The following is a 17,784-nucleotide window of genomic DNA, read 5'->3' as shown; positions in this document are numbered from 1 at the left end:
GCTCCAACATGTGATAAGGACACATGCTCCACTATGTTCACAGCAGCCTTATTTATAATAGCCAGAAGCTGGAAAGAACCCAGATGTCCCTCAACAGAGGAATGAATACAGAAAATGTGGTACATTTACACAATGGAGTACTACTCAGCTATTAAAAAGAATGAATTTATGAAATTCTTAGGCAAATTGTACTGGCTAGTTTTGTGTCAACTTGACACAGCTGGAGTTATCACAGAGAAAGGAGCTTCAGTTGAGGAAATGCTTCCGTGAGATCCAACTGTAAGGCATTTTCTCAATTAGTGAGCAAGGGGGAAAGGCCACTTGTGGGTGGGACCATCTCTGGGCTGGTAATCTTGGTTCTATAAGAGAGCAGGCTGAGCAAACCAGGGGAAGCAAGCCAGTAAAGAACATCCCTCCATGGCTTCTGCATCAGCTCCTACTTCCTGACCTGTTTGAGTTCCAGTCCTGACTTCCTTGGTGATAAACAGCAGTATGGAATTTAAGCTGAATAAACCCTTTCCTCTCCAACTTGCTTATTGGTCATGATGTTTGTGCAGGAATAGAAACCCTGACTAAAACATGGACGGAACTAGAAAATATCATCCTGAGTGAGATAATCCAATCACAAAAGAACACACATGATATGCACTCAGTGTTATTTGGATATTAGCCCAAAAGCTCAGAATACCCAAGCTATAATTTGCAAAACACATGCAACTCATGAAGAAGGAAGATCAAAGTGTGGATACTTCGATCCTTCTTAGAAGGGGGAACAAAATACCCATGAGAGGAGTTACAGAGACAAAGTTTGGAGCAGAGACTAAAGGAATTTTCCAGAGACTGCCCTACCTGGGGATCCATTCCATAAACAACCATGAAACCCAGGCACTATTGTGGATGTCAACAAGAACTTACTGATAGGAGCCTGATAAAGTTGTCTCCTGAGAGGCTTTGACAGTGCCTGACAAATACAGAAATGGATGCTCACAGCCATCCATTGGATGGAGCACAGGGTCCCCAATGAAGGAGGTAGAGAAAGGACCTAAGGTGCTGAAGGGGTTTGCAGCCCCACATGAGGAGCCACATCAATAATTAGTTAATCAAGGAAATATTCCACGTCATTCCAGCAGGCCAGTCTCATGGAGACAGTTCATCAGTTGAGGTTTCTTCTTAACAGGTTACTTGATTTTGTGTGAAATTGACAAAAATGTACCCACAATGACTTAGGTTAATTAGTGGGGGATCTAGTTCTCTGACACATTGGGGTACTAAATAGAATTACAAAAACACACAACAGTCTTTGATTCTTTGATTACCTAGCCCATATGGTTATATCACAAGGTCTTCCTCGAACTCCTACTATAGATGCAGTCACAGAAGTTTTTTCTCTCATGTACTTAAATTTTTTCCTTAATTTATTTACATATTCATTTTACATCCTGATTGCAGCCCCTTCCCTCCTCCCCTCAAAGTCCTCCCTCCCCTGCTCCACTCCCAGTCCTCATACTAGTCTCCTTTTTGCGTCTCTTCTGAAAAGGGAAGGCCCCTACTACCAACCCTCCCTGGCACATGAAGTCACCCATTTGCTTATAGAAAATATATTTCTCAAAGGATGACTTCCTCTAGGAAACTGGCTATTCAGTTGAGCAGTCAACCAAGCAACAGGTGGAAAGTAAGCAAGCAAACCAGCAAAATGTAACACCAAAAAAAGGCATCATTTCCTCTTGTTCTACCTTGACCATGCTTAGAACACTCAGCAAGCTCAATAGTTTATTGACCTAAGAGACAGCAATGTTTCTGCTTGTCACTCTAATTATGGCAACAATCATTTAGCCAATGATAACTGGAGTAAGCCTGGTCAAATGATTGCTAGAAGCAGCAGAGATCTTAATGAAGTTGAAAAACCTAAAAACTTACATTTCGGGATAGCTATAAAGTAGAATGCAAGGGAAAGTGTCACCCATGACAGGGACTAAAGCTAAAGAGTTGAAGTTTCTCTTATCTGTACACCCCCTTAAGAAATGCCATTGACAGTTCGACTCCTCCACTCCTACAATTTTTCTTTCTACCCATGAAACGGTCTAGTTTAGAAGTTACTCTTCAGTGTCACTTATGTTTGGTGCTGAAACCCTGAAGACCACTAGAACCCCCGACCCCGACCCCAGGCCTTGTCTATCCTAATTGAATCAAACTGCTGATTTTTACTTTCCTCTGTACAGATCACTTTTTCTGCTCCTATCGTTATTCAACTCCAAATTTTAGAGTCAGCCTCTTCAGCCACTTATCTACCTGATAAGTATCTCTTTGTCTCTCCTCACCTTGGTAAATGTCTTTCTTGGGGCTGCCTTCTGTTTCTTGGCTTCTGGAGACCTCCACAAAATCACCCTGGTGTGACAGTCAGTCTTCCTATACCCTTTTGAGTGCCCCATCATGTGGAGGAGGGACATTCCTACTCTGATCCTAAGCTTCTCCCACAAATCTATTGGTTCATTTGGGGACACCCTGGATTGAAAATCTTGCCACACACACTTAACCTCCTTAAGTCTTTCAAATCCTTCTTGCTTGGCTTCTGGCTCCCACTCCATGTATTTTCAGCCCCTTCCTGGAGCCTGCTCTGTCTCTAACCATGACTAACCACTAGTCTCTCCCATCCCTCCTTGAAATACCTGCTCTTTCTCTGCTCCTCTTGGATCACTGGGGCCTGCTACCATTGTCTCTGCCAGATCCTAGAGCCTACTCTGAGTGGTACAAGCACATTAGTCAGCTTCTCTATAACTTCCTAGACCTCTATGATGTTGGAGCCCACCCTCTGGCAGAGTTCCTGCTTGCAACCCTTTTCCCTAATGCCTCCCTCTTCTTTGGTGTGCTTCTGAAGGATGTCTTCTTTCCCAGCTGGTCTGTGTCTCAGATCATTCCCATCTCTAACAATGACCATGTGTAGACTCATTGGCTCCGCCCTTGTCTTCCCTAGTCTCTTTTCCTAGGACTCAGAGATTTCATTAAATGTTTACTACAAAATGTTTGGCCCCCAGTACAAACTAGGTAATCAATATAACTGGTCAGAAAATGGCAGGTTTGATTTTTAGATTCTCAAAGATTATAACAACTTCTGTACTACCACACAAGCAAATGATCTCCCTAAGATTTGTCTGCTCTCTACTCTAGAGAAATTATCTCGAAGCCTTTTGTGCTTCATGCTCGTGTCTTCTCTCCGAACCTTCTTTGTTCTCTGTCCACTATACTCCCTCCCCCTGACTACTAAATTCAATCTTACAGAGGTTAAAATGTCTTCTGGTTATAAATAATAATAAAATTTGCCACATGTGTTTTGTGTGTTTGTTTGTTTGCTTTGTTTTTACTCTATATAGAAAAAGCTGGCTCTGGAATTGGGCTATGGCCTGCTCTCTCCAAACTCAAGCACACTTATTTAAAAGTATCCTCTAAACTCTCTGTTCTAAGTCAGGAAGTCTCTCTGGCACGGAGAAGAAGAGCAAAACAGAACAACCCAGAATAAAACACTATGTGCTTAAAAACAATTCAAAGATAAACTATTCCCAAAGGGGATTATTGCTGCTTATCTCATGCCCCCTTTTTGGGTTTTATTTAACTCTCTAAAAACACACACACACACACAAACCTCTAAAACTTTTGCTAAAATGTAAACTTTGCTTTATGTCAAAAAATTAAGATTATTGTGTAAATGTTATGTATTTCAGGATTTATAAGTTCTTTGTATGTTGTTTAAAAGATCTATAATAGCTGTGATGAAAGTTAGCTTAAAAGTTGTAACAGAAAGTTTAAAAGTCTATACATGAGTAGTTTTAATTTGCTACAGCATGCTTGAATGTAACTTGGATTCAACTGTTGCTTAGGAAAGTAGATTGTTTATTAAAAGGGTGTGTACCTAATGGGCTTACCTTGGAGTAAATAGCAGCTATGTGGCTTGCTGCTATCTTGGCTGATGATCTCATCAGGATTCAAGAAACCATGTAGCTGGTAGCCATCTTTCATATGCTTAATGATCAGGGTTTATAAGTTCCTAAAGTTATAATAATGGTCTACTCAGGTTAGCAAAGACTGACATAGGGATGTATGTCTAATCACTCATGTCTTTGCTATGTTCAGAACAAAGCTTCTAGAAAAATTTAGATAAGGAATGACATATGTCTGACAAAACCTTCTAGGGAAAATAGGTTTCAATAAAAGATAAACTCAAACTATCATGCTGCTATTGCCAACTAACAAACTCATCTTTTTACTTTTCCTTATTTTAAAACAAACAAACAAACAAACAACCTGCTTTCCAATGACTGCTCTCAGTAACTTATGTCTCATGGTAAATGATTGGCTATTTCAGATGAAAGGGAAAGAAAAAGTTTAAAATTTATGTAGGTTGTAATGGTCAAAGAAAGTAATTTAAGGTGTGTAAATGCAAGCTGTGAAGACTTGAGAAAGTGATTTAAAGTACTTAAAAAGTAAAACCTAAAGATGTTACATGTGTGTTATATGTTATTATGTTATATATGTTATGTATAATATTATTATATAACATGTTGTTATAGAATATGTTTTATATAATATAATGTTGACTTTAAATCTTAATATTAATAAATGAAACTATGATAAGTTCTTGAAATATCCTTGGTGAAGCACTGGATACTATTATCATAGTCACTGGCTTAATTTTTAAAATTTTCTTTGGTTGTTTTATAAACACAGACTTAAAAGTGCTATAAACATCTCTGTCAACCAATATACATTCAGCCCTGGACAAAGAAAAGAATGTTTATGCTTTTATCCCAGAACTGTCTTTTGGTAGTTTCTCTGCATCATTGCAGAGAAGTGAAGCTGGATCATGTAATCATGCAGGCATAGATTGCCAATAGAAGGTCAGTTTAGAAATCTATATTGTAATGTGGTATGTTCTTACCTCCTTTATAAATTTTTTTTTTTTTTATAAATTGTTAAATTCCTTGGTGACTTGGACCCATGAGGCTGTTAGTCTGAAAGACATCAACATTCAGGCTATGTTCATAGTATGTAATGAATAAATGTGCTCATTGATGAGGAGGAGAAAGGCTGTATTAAACAACTTTAGTTTTTATCTGTGCACTTAACTAAGAGAAAAAAATATTTTGGTAAAAGGAAAATGAAATACTTATTTTGTAAATGTTGAAGTATTGTTTTCTCTATGTGTGAGACTGAAAGAGTTAAGTGTCATTGATGAAATAAACAAAATTTAAAGATTGTCAAACTGTGGTTTGTATTCTCTGCTTGAACATAACATATTTTCTTTCACTATAGTTCTGACAGTTTTTTTCCCTATGAAGCAAAGGTAATAATACTATACTTACAATGTAATAACCAGATAGCAAAATGAATGTAGCCAAAACCAGGTTCAATAAATAATAATACAGTTCTCTTAAGTAATAGAAAATATTTTTTTTCGTGGTCTAAAATAATGTCTTATATGTATGGTGAAAATTCCTTTTCAAAAAAGTTTAAAATTTTAGTTTTATGATTATAAAACTATGATATAATTTTTCCAACATTAAATTTGATTTTTCTCATTATTTATAAATAGTAATATGTTAAGTAAAACACATGGGCAAATAATGTATAGAAGAAATTGTGGGTGAGGAGGAAAGCATTACATTACACTTGGATAAGACTGTTTTCTGGATAGAAGCTATTATTCAGTTACAGGGTCTCTAATTAAAGGTGACTAAGCCTCGAATCCCTTGGGAAATGCTAATAGCTGTGTTTCCAAATTGCATTTTCAAAACATTTGGTTGAAAAAACTTAAAAATAGATTCCACAATTAACAAAATTTACATACAAATAGTTTAGCAGTAACAGTGAAAATTAAAGGTAGAAAATGCAGGAGGAGAGTAAGGGTAGGTTCTTCAAAGATAAAAACAACTAGTAAGGGGTCTGGGGCAGGGGTGCTAGCTTAGAGCCAGAGTGCCTTGCCTAGCAGGTTCAAGTTTCAGGGTTTGGTCTTTTGCACAGGAAATGACTAAATACAGCTTTGTGGTTAAGAAAAAGGGAGAAAGTTTTAGTTATACTGTTTCCTGTTCCATTACTGGGTTCTGACTGAAAGACTGAAGCTAAGGTAGGCAATATGTCTCAGTGTGTGTGTGTGTGTGTGTGTGCCCCTGAGACCCTTCCTTTAAGGATAATGGCACACCCTGTTGTGTCATTAGCTCAACATGATCTTTTCACAAAAGTCTACTGTAAGCTGTTCCTCTCCAAAAATTAAAAGTTCTAACCCCATGATGAAAGAGATATTGAGACAAAGACACACAAGAAAAATGGCTTGATAATTGGGAATCAGAGACTGGAGACCTTAAATTGTGAGCCAAAGAGTAACAAAATTTGCCAACAATCATCAGAAGCTAGAAGCAAAGTACTATTAGAACAGATAGAATAGAGTACAGGTCCAGTGATACCTTAGTTTCTAACTTTGTGGAGCACTATGTGAGAACTACTTTAAACTCCTCAGCTTCTTTATTTGTCATACAATACCTAGAAAGAAATTATAGCAGCAATGGAGGAGTGTTCCTTTTTCTCCACATCCTCACCAGCATCTGCTGTCATCTGAGTTTTTGACCCTAGCCATTCTAATTAGTGTGAGGTAAAATCTCAGGGTTGTTTTGATTTGCATTTCCCTGATGACTAAGGATGTTGAACATTTTTTTAGGTGCTTCTCAGCCATCCGGTATTCCTCAGTTGAAAATTATTTGTTTTGCTCTTTATCCCATTTTAAATAGGGTTATTTGGTTTTATGGAGTCTAACTTCTTGAGTTCTTAGAATATATTGAATATTAGTCTCCTATCGTATTTAGCATTGGTAAAGATCTTTTTCCAATCTGTTGTTTGCCTTTTTGTCTTATTGACAGTGTCCTTTGCCTTACAGAAGCTTTGTAATTTTATGAGGTCCCATTTGTCGATTCTTGATCTTACAGCACAAGCTATTGATGTTCTGTTCAAGAATTTTTCCCCCGTGCCCATATGTTTGAAGCTCTTCACCACTTTCTCCTCTGTAAGTTTCAGTGTCTCTGATTTTATGTGGACATCCTTGATCCACTTGGACTTGAGCTTTGTACAAGGAGATAAGAATGGATTGATTTGCATTCTTCTACTGGTACAACCACTCTGGAAATCAGTTTGGGGGTTCCTCAGAAATTTGGACATAGTATTACTTGAGGACCCAGCAATACCATTCCATATATCCAGAAGATGTTCCAACCGGTAAGAAGGACATATGCTCCACTATGTTCAAGGCAGCCTTATTTATAATAGCCAGAAGCTGGAAAGAATCCAGATATCCCTCAACACAGGAATAGATACAGCAAATTTACACAATGGAATACTACTCAGCTATTAAAAAATGAATTTATGAAATTCTTAGACAAATGGATGGAACTAGAAAATATTATCCTGAGTGAGGTAACCCAATCACAAAAGAACACACATGATATGCACTCAATGATAAGTGGACATTAGCCCAGATGCTCGGAATACTCAAGATACAATTCACAAACCACATGAAACTCAAGAAGGAAGATCAAAGTGTGGATACTTTGATCCTTCTTAGAAGAGGAGAACAAAACACCCATGGAAGGAGTTACAAAGTATAGAGCAGAGACTGAAGAAATGACCATCCAGAGACTGACCCACCTGAAGATCCATCTCATATACAATCACCAAACCCAGACACTGTTGTGGATGCCAACAAATGCTTGCTGACAGGAGCCTGATATAGCTCTCTCCTGAGAGGCTCTGAAAGTGCCTGACAAATACAGAAATGGATGCTCACAACCATCTATTGGACTGAACATAGGGTCCCCAATGCTTGCACTAACATCTCCAGGAATTAGAGAAAGGACCTAAGGAGCTGAAGGGGTTTGCAGCCCCGTAGGAGGAACAACAATATGAACTAACCAGTACTTCTAGAGCTCCCAGGGACTAAACCACCAGCCAAAGAGTACACATGGTGGGATCCATAGCTCCAGCTGCATATGTAACAGAGGCTAACCTAGTCGTTCATCAATGAGAGGAGAGGGCCTTGGTCCTGTGAAGGCTCCCCAGTGTGGGGGAATGCCATGGACAGGAAGTGGGAGTGGGAGGGTTGGTGAGCAGGAGAAGTGGGGCGGGGTAGGAGGAAGGTGTTTTTCAGAAGGGAAACCAGGAATGGGGATAGCGTTTGAAATGTAAATAAAGAAAATATTCAATAAGAAAAAGGAAAAAAGTATACTTCTCTTGAGATGTAGTCCCATTTAAAGCATGAATTTTCCTTCCCTCCTTTGAAAGACTTTTCATGATTAAAATGTATGAATCAAATTTCAGTTTGAAATGTCCTGTCAGCTAGAATGTAAGCAGGAGAGTCAGTGAACTGGGATTCCATGTATTTTGTGCCCGCAGAATCTTGACATTGATTGAATAAAGAGATATTTAAAAAGTGTTTGTTAAATAAAGACAGATTTCTGTGCTCTGTGTTTCTTAAATGCATACATGAATAATGAAGCCTATATAATTCTGAACCCAAGTCTAGCAATTTCTGTGTTAGAAATATTTTTATTGAATATAGTAGACAAAGCTCAAATTAACAAATAAGAGATAAATACCAGCTTTATATATAGAAAGACCTGAAGTCCAGATGTTCTAGGATGAGAAGTAATCTACATGCTTAAATGGGAAGACCTAGATATTCAATCTTTTCCTCTCTGCTGTGCTTTCATTCATGCCACCTTTGTCTTGAACTCTATATAGATTATCTATCCTGGTCACAAAATACCTAGGTTAACCCCAAACCTCAAACAGCTACCTCTTATCAACTGAAAAGAGGAAGAGCTCTGGTGGTAGTGTTAGTGCAAGGTATGGCATCACTACTCTTACTGATTCTCATTTTGGCAATTCTACATGCCTATACTAGTGAGAAATTATAATTCAGATGCTTCAGCTAGGAGTCTATTTGACTACAGTTACATGGATGAGAACTTAGGATAGGGAGATGTCTGTATGAAGAAGTACTGCTGGTAAGAAAACAAATAGCTGGGCGTGTTGGCACATGCCTTTAATCCCAGCACTTGGGAGGCAGAGGCAGGCGGATTTCTGAGTTCTAGGCCAGCCTGGTCTACAAAGTGAGTTCCAGGACAGCCAGGGCTATACAGAGAAACCCTGTCTCAAAAACAAACAAACAAACAAAAAAAAAAACAAACCAAACAAAAAAAACCCAAATAAACAAATAGGTGAAATTCATCCAAGGGTGCCAATGAGTAAACATCCATGCTCATTATAATAAAACTACTTCAAGGTAGAACTATTCAGCTTATCTGTGAGAAATATTATACAGAATAGAATAAATTGTGCAGTGTGTTTTGCTCAATTTTAAAAGATTTATTTGTGTTATTTTATGTGTATGAGTATTGTTTCTACATGTATTTATGCTTTATGGGTACCAGAAGAGATGGGAATCAGAAGAGAGTGCCACGTTTCTTGGAAATGGAGTTCAGATGGTTGGTAGCCACCATGTGGGTGCTAGGAACTGAATCCAAGTCTTAAGAGTGTTCTTAACCACTGAGCTGTCTCTTGTGAGCACTGTGAGGGTTGGTTTTAAGATGAATGGGCACATCTGGACATCTGAATGCTAATGCAGTGTGAGAGCCTTGTTTTCAGGATGTTATTGAATTAAGTTAAAGTATCTCATTTCTATTCTCTTTATATATGCTATAAAGAGCAAAATTGTGGGATATTTCATCTCTAATGTTTACAGGTCTCTCTTAGTGCACTTACTATAAAATCATGAACCTAGTAGGAGATAAATTGTTAGTCATAGAATTCAGTCATCATGAAATTCCATCTCAAATATAATAGACACTTTTCAAGTGACTCATAAACATCATTCCATCATCTAAATTGATACCACAAAAATTGCTAACATTAATGTGATGCAAAAATAGTGATAAATCTTTGCCTACATTATATATATGCAAATACACATATATAATGAATTGCTTTTTGGTTATAGTTTAGTGACAAAGTATATTAAATAAATTATTTAAAACATGAGCCTTGGAATATTGTGATTTATACAAAGACTGTGAGAAAGTTATCTTAATTCCATTATAAACATTGATATTTGAAAGTCTAGTGGCACTATGTAACTTCTATTGTCTACTTATAAATATATAAAAAACAAAAATAGAAATAAATGCTAATGTACTACAGTATAATTTAATCTAATGAAATTGTATATCAATTTATTTTTTAATGTAATTTTTTTTCTTCATGTCTGTTCAAACAAGTAGAGGGGAAAATATATATGCACACAGAACATTTTTGAGGGAAGAGAACATTTGCTTGCTAGAATTTTCTATGGTATCTCTAGAGAAGGATTAATAGGCTTTGCTCCAAGCTGAGCGCAATATTTGCCAGGAGCACCACAATGATCAGTTGTTTTACCTTCATTGAATAGATTTTTCTGATTAAGTTGCTAAAGTTCTGATTTATGGAAAAACTTTTGTCCTAGCTACTAGGCAAAAGTATTGATGTGAACCTTAATTGAGATTAATAAGCTGACATTCTGGATTGACTTGTCAGTTATTTAAATCTGAGTCCTAACAGTTCTTTAAAAAAAAAAAAAAAAAAAAAAGATGGAATGGAATCCCAAAGCTTTGCCTATGGACACAATTGGCACCAAGTGTTTTGCTTCATCAGGTGGCCCCTAAACATCTGCTTTTTCTCTTCTAAGGGGAATGAATGGGATCTTTAATGTAAGGATGGACAACAGGAAGAGGGTGATGTCACTTTCTGAACAGTGGTAAGGCCTGCATTCAGACTAGATGAGTACAAGTGAGACAATCAGTTGCCAATGAACTGGGCAGAGTGCTTACCAGTCTTCTCCACAGTGAGTGAAAGGATGTGGTGCTGGAAGAAATCAAGGGACTAGAGACAGGAGATGCAGTGGAAGGGAGGAAGAGCTACTTGGAGCATGGAGTGTGAATGCACACAGATTTCCCCTTCCCTAGGATCTTGATAACTACAGTAGTCAAATGCTGGAGGAAGTTACATTCCTGCTAAGATGTGAGCCCAGACATAAGTCTCTCTTTGCCCTATACATTGGGGAAAATTGTCTCTACCACCAAGGGAGCACAAGGATTATTTGGTGAGCTGGTGAGAATCCTATAAGAATCAAGATGTTTCCCCCTTTTCTCTGATTTTTTTTTTTTGTGGGCACAGTGAACTTTATTGATGGCATCCAGGATAGTAGGAAGGGCTGCCTAGGCTGCTTCTGTTATCATGGGGTTCTGGGATAGAAATTGTGAGGGAAATGTTCAGAGTTGGAGGCCAAATTGAAACAGGGACTCCTCAGGAACTGAGGTCCTCTTTCTTGCTCTCAGTGTCCTTGCTAGGGTGGGTGGTCCAGGGTTTCTTACTCCTTGGAGGCCATGTAGGCCATGAGGGCCACCACTCTGTTGCTGTATTCCTATTGTTGTATGTATTCTTTGTCATACCAGGAAATGAGCTTTACAAAGTCGTCATTGAGAGCAATGCCAGCCCCAGCATCAAAGGTGGAAGAGTGGGAGTTGCTGCTGAAGTTGCAGGAGACAACCTGGTCCTCAGTGTAGCCCAGGATGCCCTTCAGTGGGCCCTCAGATGCCTGCTTCACCAACTTCTTGATGTCATCATACTTGACAGGTTTCTCCAGGAGACATGTCAGATCCACAACTGATACACTGGGGGTAGGAACACAGAAGACCATGCCAGTGAGCTTTCCGTTCAGCTCTACAATGATCTTGCCCACAGCCTTGGCAGTACCACTGGATGCAGGAATGATGTTCTGGATAGCCCCATGGCCATCATACCACAGCTTTCCAGAGGGGCCATCCACAGTCTTCTCAGTGGCAATGATGGCATAGACAGTGGTCATGAGCCCTTCTATGATGTCAAAGTTGTCATGGGTGACCTTAGCCAGGGGTGCTAGCAGTTGGTGGTGCAGGATGCATTGCTGACAATCTTGAGTGAGTTGTCATATTTCTCGTGGTTCACATTCATCACAAACATGGGGGCATTAGCAGAAGGGGCAGAGATGATGACCCTTTTGGCCTCACCCTTCAGGTGGGCCTGGCCTTCTCCATGGTGGTGAAGATGCCAGTGGCTCCATGACATACTCTGCACCAGCACCACACCATTTGATGTTAGCGAGATCTTGCTCCTGGAAGATGGTGATGGGATTCCTGTTGATAACAAGCTTTCCATTCTCAGCCTTGACTGTTCTGTTGAATTTGCCATGGTGTAGTCATACTGGAACATACAGATCATGTAGTTTAGGTCAATGAAGGGGTCATTGATGGCAACAATCTCTACTTTGCCAAGTGCAGAGCAGAAGGCAGCTCTATTCAAATCAACTTTTACCATTTTGTCTATGGGATGAGGCTGGCACTGCACAAGAAGATGTGACTGTCTCTGGAACAGGGAGGAGCAGAGAGCTACTTTCTCTGACTTTTACATCTACTCCCCTCTCCCAGTCATGGTCCTCTGCCAATTTCCTTTTTCCCTCATTTTTCTCCTCCTCCATTTCTCACTTTCTTTCCTTTTTTCTTTAACAAAGAACAAAGGAAAATAGCCCTTTCCATTGTCTTGAACCCTAAGTGGAAGTCAAAAAGAATTCTATGACAAGTTCCATAATTACAACGAAAATGTGTCTGTGGAGAGCATCCTGGAGTGTGGGGGAGGGAATGAAAAGGATGATGCTAAAGATGAAGACATACAGTGGAAAGACAAAAAGGCCAGGATTGAGCGACTCTCTGGGTATTTCAAAACACTTGAAAGGACTGTGCTGAGAGAAAAGGCAGCGAGAACACACAGAAAATTCACAGACAAAAGCTGTTGGCTCATAAGATGCTCAGCAAGTGAGTTAAATTAGGTCTGCAATGCCCAGCTGTTCTCAGGAGTCCAGCATTGATCACTACAAGCTGACTCTAACTTGTCTATACACACGTGCTTGCTAGAAGAAGCAGAGCATTCCCTTCCCCTCCATCAGCTAGTATCAGTTGTGTGAGATGCCCTTTGGGACAAAAGACTAACATTATTGGAGGTCAAAGCTACAACAGAGTTATTTGAAGTGAAATACTTCCAGATGTTGTTCTGTCTGTGCTTGGGAATAGATTCATCACAGTTTATTTTTCTTCTTTAAAACATTTCTGTAGGCGATTGCCATTGTTTTATATCTCTGTAAATCTCTTGAGTGTTTTGGTCACTGAAATGCAGCCAGATTGGCACACCTACATTAAACCTATTTAGCTGGTTGTGATGGCCACACCCCACCAGGAGTAGTTCAACAGGAGAACTGAACTCTATCTTTCTAATCTTCTCACAAAGTTGTAAATAATCCATGCTATGTCACCAAAACAAGACAAGTAATAGTTTACTGGAGATTATTTGCAATGTGTTATCTGAGACTTAGTTTTTTATATTTTTAGTTAAAATTCTTTGTTAAAATGAAACGAGAGAGGCCAGCAGTTTCTGGGACAGGCGAGAGGCACAGACCTTCTGAGGTGGCGCCAATTTCGGCTCCAGACAACCGGCCACATTCCAGGTCAGAGTACAGTTGTACGCCCGGCCCGAGAGGCTTCTGCCTCAGCTTCTGCAGGTGCCACCTTGGTTCCGGGACTCCGAAGAAAGTAATCTACACAGGTGAGAGTGTGGACTACTGAAACAACAGATTCTGTGACAGGCCAAAGCAACACAGCTTCTGGGAAAGATCTGTTTTGGGCCTTCATCTTCGGCCAGGAGGAGGTCCAAATACCAGATAACTGTGCACCTTCCCTGAAAGAGGAGAGCTTGCCTGCAGAGACTGCTCTGACCACTGAAACTCAGAGGAGAGAGCTAGTCTCCCACATCTGTTGATAGAGGGTAGCAAAATCACCAGAGGAACAATCTCTAAACAGAGACAACTATAACTACTAACTCCAGAGATTGCCAGATGGCGAAAGGTAAATGTAAGAATCCTACTAACAGAAACCAGGACCACTCACCATCATCAGAACCCAGCACACCCACTTCGCACAGTCCAGGGCACCTCAACACACCTGAAAGGATAGACATAGATTTAAAAGCATATCTCATGATGATGGTAGAGGACATCAAGAAGGACTTTAATAACTCACTTGAAGAAATACAGGAGAACACTGTAAAAAGAGTTACAAGTCCTTAAAGAAAAACAGGAAAACACATCCAAACAGGTGATGGAAATGAACAAAACCATACTAGACCTAAAAAGGGAAGTAGACACAATAAAGAAAACCCAAAGTGGGGCAACGCTGGAGATAGAAACCCTAGGAAAGAAATCTGGAACCATAGATTCGAGCATCAGCAACAGAATACAAGAGATGGAAGAGAGAATCTCAGGTGCAGAAGATTCCATAGAGAACATCGGCACAACAATCAAAGAGAATGGAAAATGCAAAAAGATCCTAACTCAAAACATCCAGGAAATCCAGGACACAATGAGAAGACCAAACCTACGGATAATAGGGGTGGATGAGAATGAAGATTTTCAACTCAAAGGACCAGAAAACATCTTCAACAAAATTATTGAAGAAAACTTCCCAAATCTAAAGAAAGAGATGCCCATGAACATACAAGAAGCCTACAGAACTCCAAATAGACTGGACCAGAAAAGAAATTCCTCCTGACACATGATAATCAGAACAACAAATGCACTAAATAAAGGTAGAATACTAAAAGCAGTAAGGGAAAAAGGTCAAGTAATATATAAAGGCAAGCCTATCAGAATTACACCAGATTTTTCACCAGAGACTATGAAAGCCAGAAGAGCCTGGACAGATGTTATACAGACACTAAGAGAACACAAACTCCAGCCCAGGCTACTATACCCAGCCAAACTCTCAATTACCATAGATGGAGAAACCAAAGTATTCCAAGACAAAACTAAATTCACCCATTATCTCTCCACGAATCCAGCCCTTCAAAAGATAATAACAGAAAAAAAAAAAAAAACAATACAAGGACGGGAACCACGCCCTAGAAAAAACAAGAAGGTAATCCCTCAACAAACCTAAAAGAAGACAGCCACAAGAACAGAATGCCAACTTTAACAACAAAAATAACAGGAAGCAACAATTACTTTTCCTTAATATCTCTCAATATCAATGGACTCAACTCCCCAATAAAAAGACATAGACTAACAAACCGGCTACACAAACAAGACCCAACATTTTGCTGCTTACAGGAAACTCATCTCAGAGAAAAAGATAGACGCTACCTCAGAATGAAAGGCTGGAAAACAATTTTCCAAGCAAATGGTATGAAGAAACAAGCTGGAGTAGCCAGTCTAATATCTAACAAAATCGACTGCCAACCCAAAATAATCAAAAAAGACAGGAGGGGCACTTCATACTCATCAAAGGTAAAATCCTCCAAGAGGAACTCTCAATTCTGAATATCTATGCTCCAAATACAAGGGCAGCCACATTCATTAAAGAAACTTTAGTAAAGCTCAAAGCACACATTGCACCTCACACAATAATAGTGGGAGACTTCAACACAACACTTTCACCAATGGACAGATCATGGAAACAGAAACTAAACAGGGACACAGTGAAACTAACAGATGTGATGAAAAAAATGAAGTTAACAGATATCTACAGAACATTTTATCCTAAAACAAAAGGATATACCTTCTTCTCAGCACCTCATGGTACCTTCTCCAAAATTGACCACATAATTGGTCACAATACAAGCCTCAAAATATACAAAAATATTGAAATTGTCCCATGCATCCTATCAGATCACCATGGACTAAAGCTGATCTTCAATAACAAAATAAATAATAGAAAGCCAGCATTCACGTGGAAACTGAACAACACTCTTCTCAATGATACCTTGGTCAAGGAAGGAATAAAGAAAGAAATTAAGGACTTTTTGGAGTTTAATGACAATGAAGCCACAACATACCCAAACTTATGGGACACAATGAAAGCATTTCTAAGAGGAAAACTCCTACCTCTGAGAACCTCCAAAAAGAAACTAGAGAGAGCACACATTAGCAGCTTGACAACACACCTAAAAGCTCTAGAACAAAAGGAAGCAAATTCACCCAAGAGGAGTCGAAGGCAGGAAATAATCAAACTCAGGGGTGAAATCAACCAAGTGGAAACAAGAAGAACTATTCAAAGAATCAACCAATCAAGGAGCTGGTTCTTTGAGAAAATCAACAAGATAGATAAACCCTTAGCCAGACTCACTAAAGGGCACAGAGAAAGCATCCTAATTAACAAATCAGAAATGAAAAGGGAAACATAACAACAGATCCTGAAGAAATACAAAACACCATCAGATCCTTCTACAAAAGGCTATACTCAAGAAAACTGGAAAACCTGGATGAAATGGATAAGTTTCTAGACGGATACCAGGTACCAAAGCTAAATCAAGATCAGGTTAATTATCTAAACAGTCCTATATCCCCTAAAGAAATAGAAGCAGTCATTAATAGTCTCCCAACCAATAAAAGCCCAGGACCAGATGGGTTTAGTGCAGACTTCTATCAGACCTTCAAAGAAGACCTAATTCCAGTTCTTCACAAACTATTCCACAAAATAGAAACGGAAGGTACTCTAATCAACTCATTCTATGAAGCCACAATTACTCTGATACCTAAACCACAAAAAGACCCAACAAAGATAGAGAACTTCAGACCAATTTCCCTTATGAATATTAATGCAAAAATCCTCAATAAAGTTCTTGCTAACCGAATCCAAGAACACATCAAAACAATCATCCATCCTGACCAAGTAGGTTTCATCCCAGGGATGCAGGGATGGTTCAATATACGGAAATCCATCAATGTAATCCAGTATATAAACAAAATCAAAGACAAAAACCACACGATCATCTCTTTAGATGCTGAGAAAGCATTTGACAAAATCCAACACCCATTCATGATAAAAGTCTTGGAAAGATCAGGAATTCAAGGCTCATACCTGAACATGATAAAAAACAATCTACAGCAAACCAATAGCCAACATCAAAGTAAATGGTGAGAAGCTGGAAGCAATCCCACTAAAATCAGGGACTAGACAAGGCTGTCCACTCTCGCCCTACCTATTCAACATTGTACTTGAAGTCCTAGCCAGAGCAATTTGACAACAAAAGGAGATCAAGGGGATACAAATTGGAAAGGAAGAAGTCAAAATATCACTTTTTGCAAATGATAGGATAGTATATATAAGTGACCCTAAAAATTCCACCAGAGAACTCCTAAGCCTGATAAACAGCTTCAGTGAAATAGCTGAATATAAAATTAACTCAAACAAGTCAATGGCCTTTCTGTACACAAAGGATAAACAGGCTGAGAAAGAAATTAGGGAAAGAACACCCTTCTAAATAGTCACAAATAATATAAAATACCTTGGTGTGATATAACTAAGGAAGTGAAAGATCTGTATAATAAAGACTTCAAGTCTCTAAAGAAAGAAATTAAAGAAGATCTCAGAAGATGGAAAGATCTCCCATGCTCATGGATTGGCAGGATCAACATTGTAAAAATGGCTATCTTGCCAAAAGCAATCTAGAGATTCAATGCAATCCCCATCAAAATTCCAATTCAATTCTTCAACGAATTAGAAAGGGCAATCGGCAGATTCATCTGGAATAACAAAAAACCTAGGATAGCAAAAAGTCTTCTCAAGGATAAAAGAACCTCTGGTGGAATCACCATGCCCGACCTAAAGCTGTACTACAGAGCAATTGTGATAA

General features: G+C 38.9%; 1 pseudogene across 1 annotated transcript; it reads right to left on the bottom strand.

The window, feature by feature from the left end:
- Positions 1-11,234: 11,234 nt before the first annotated feature.
- Gm7788 (predicted gene 7788) lies at positions 11,235-11,457 on the bottom strand (annotated as a pseudogene). Its single transcript, NR_110491.1, has one exon. The product of NR_110491.1 is annotated as a predicted gene 7788 (transcript).
- Between the last annotated feature and the right edge of the window lie 6,327 nt (positions 11,458-17,784).

The sequence above is a fragment of the Mus musculus genome, chromosome 18 (genome assembly GCF_000001635.26).
Source record: "Mus musculus strain C57BL/6J chromosome 18, GRCm38.p6 C57BL/6J".
In the NCBI taxonomy this organism is placed as follows: domain Eukaryota; kingdom Metazoa; phylum Chordata; class Mammalia; order Rodentia; family Muridae; genus Mus; species Mus musculus.
Note: the sequence above shows the minus strand (reverse complement) of the source record. Positions and strands in the feature narration are given on the sequence as shown.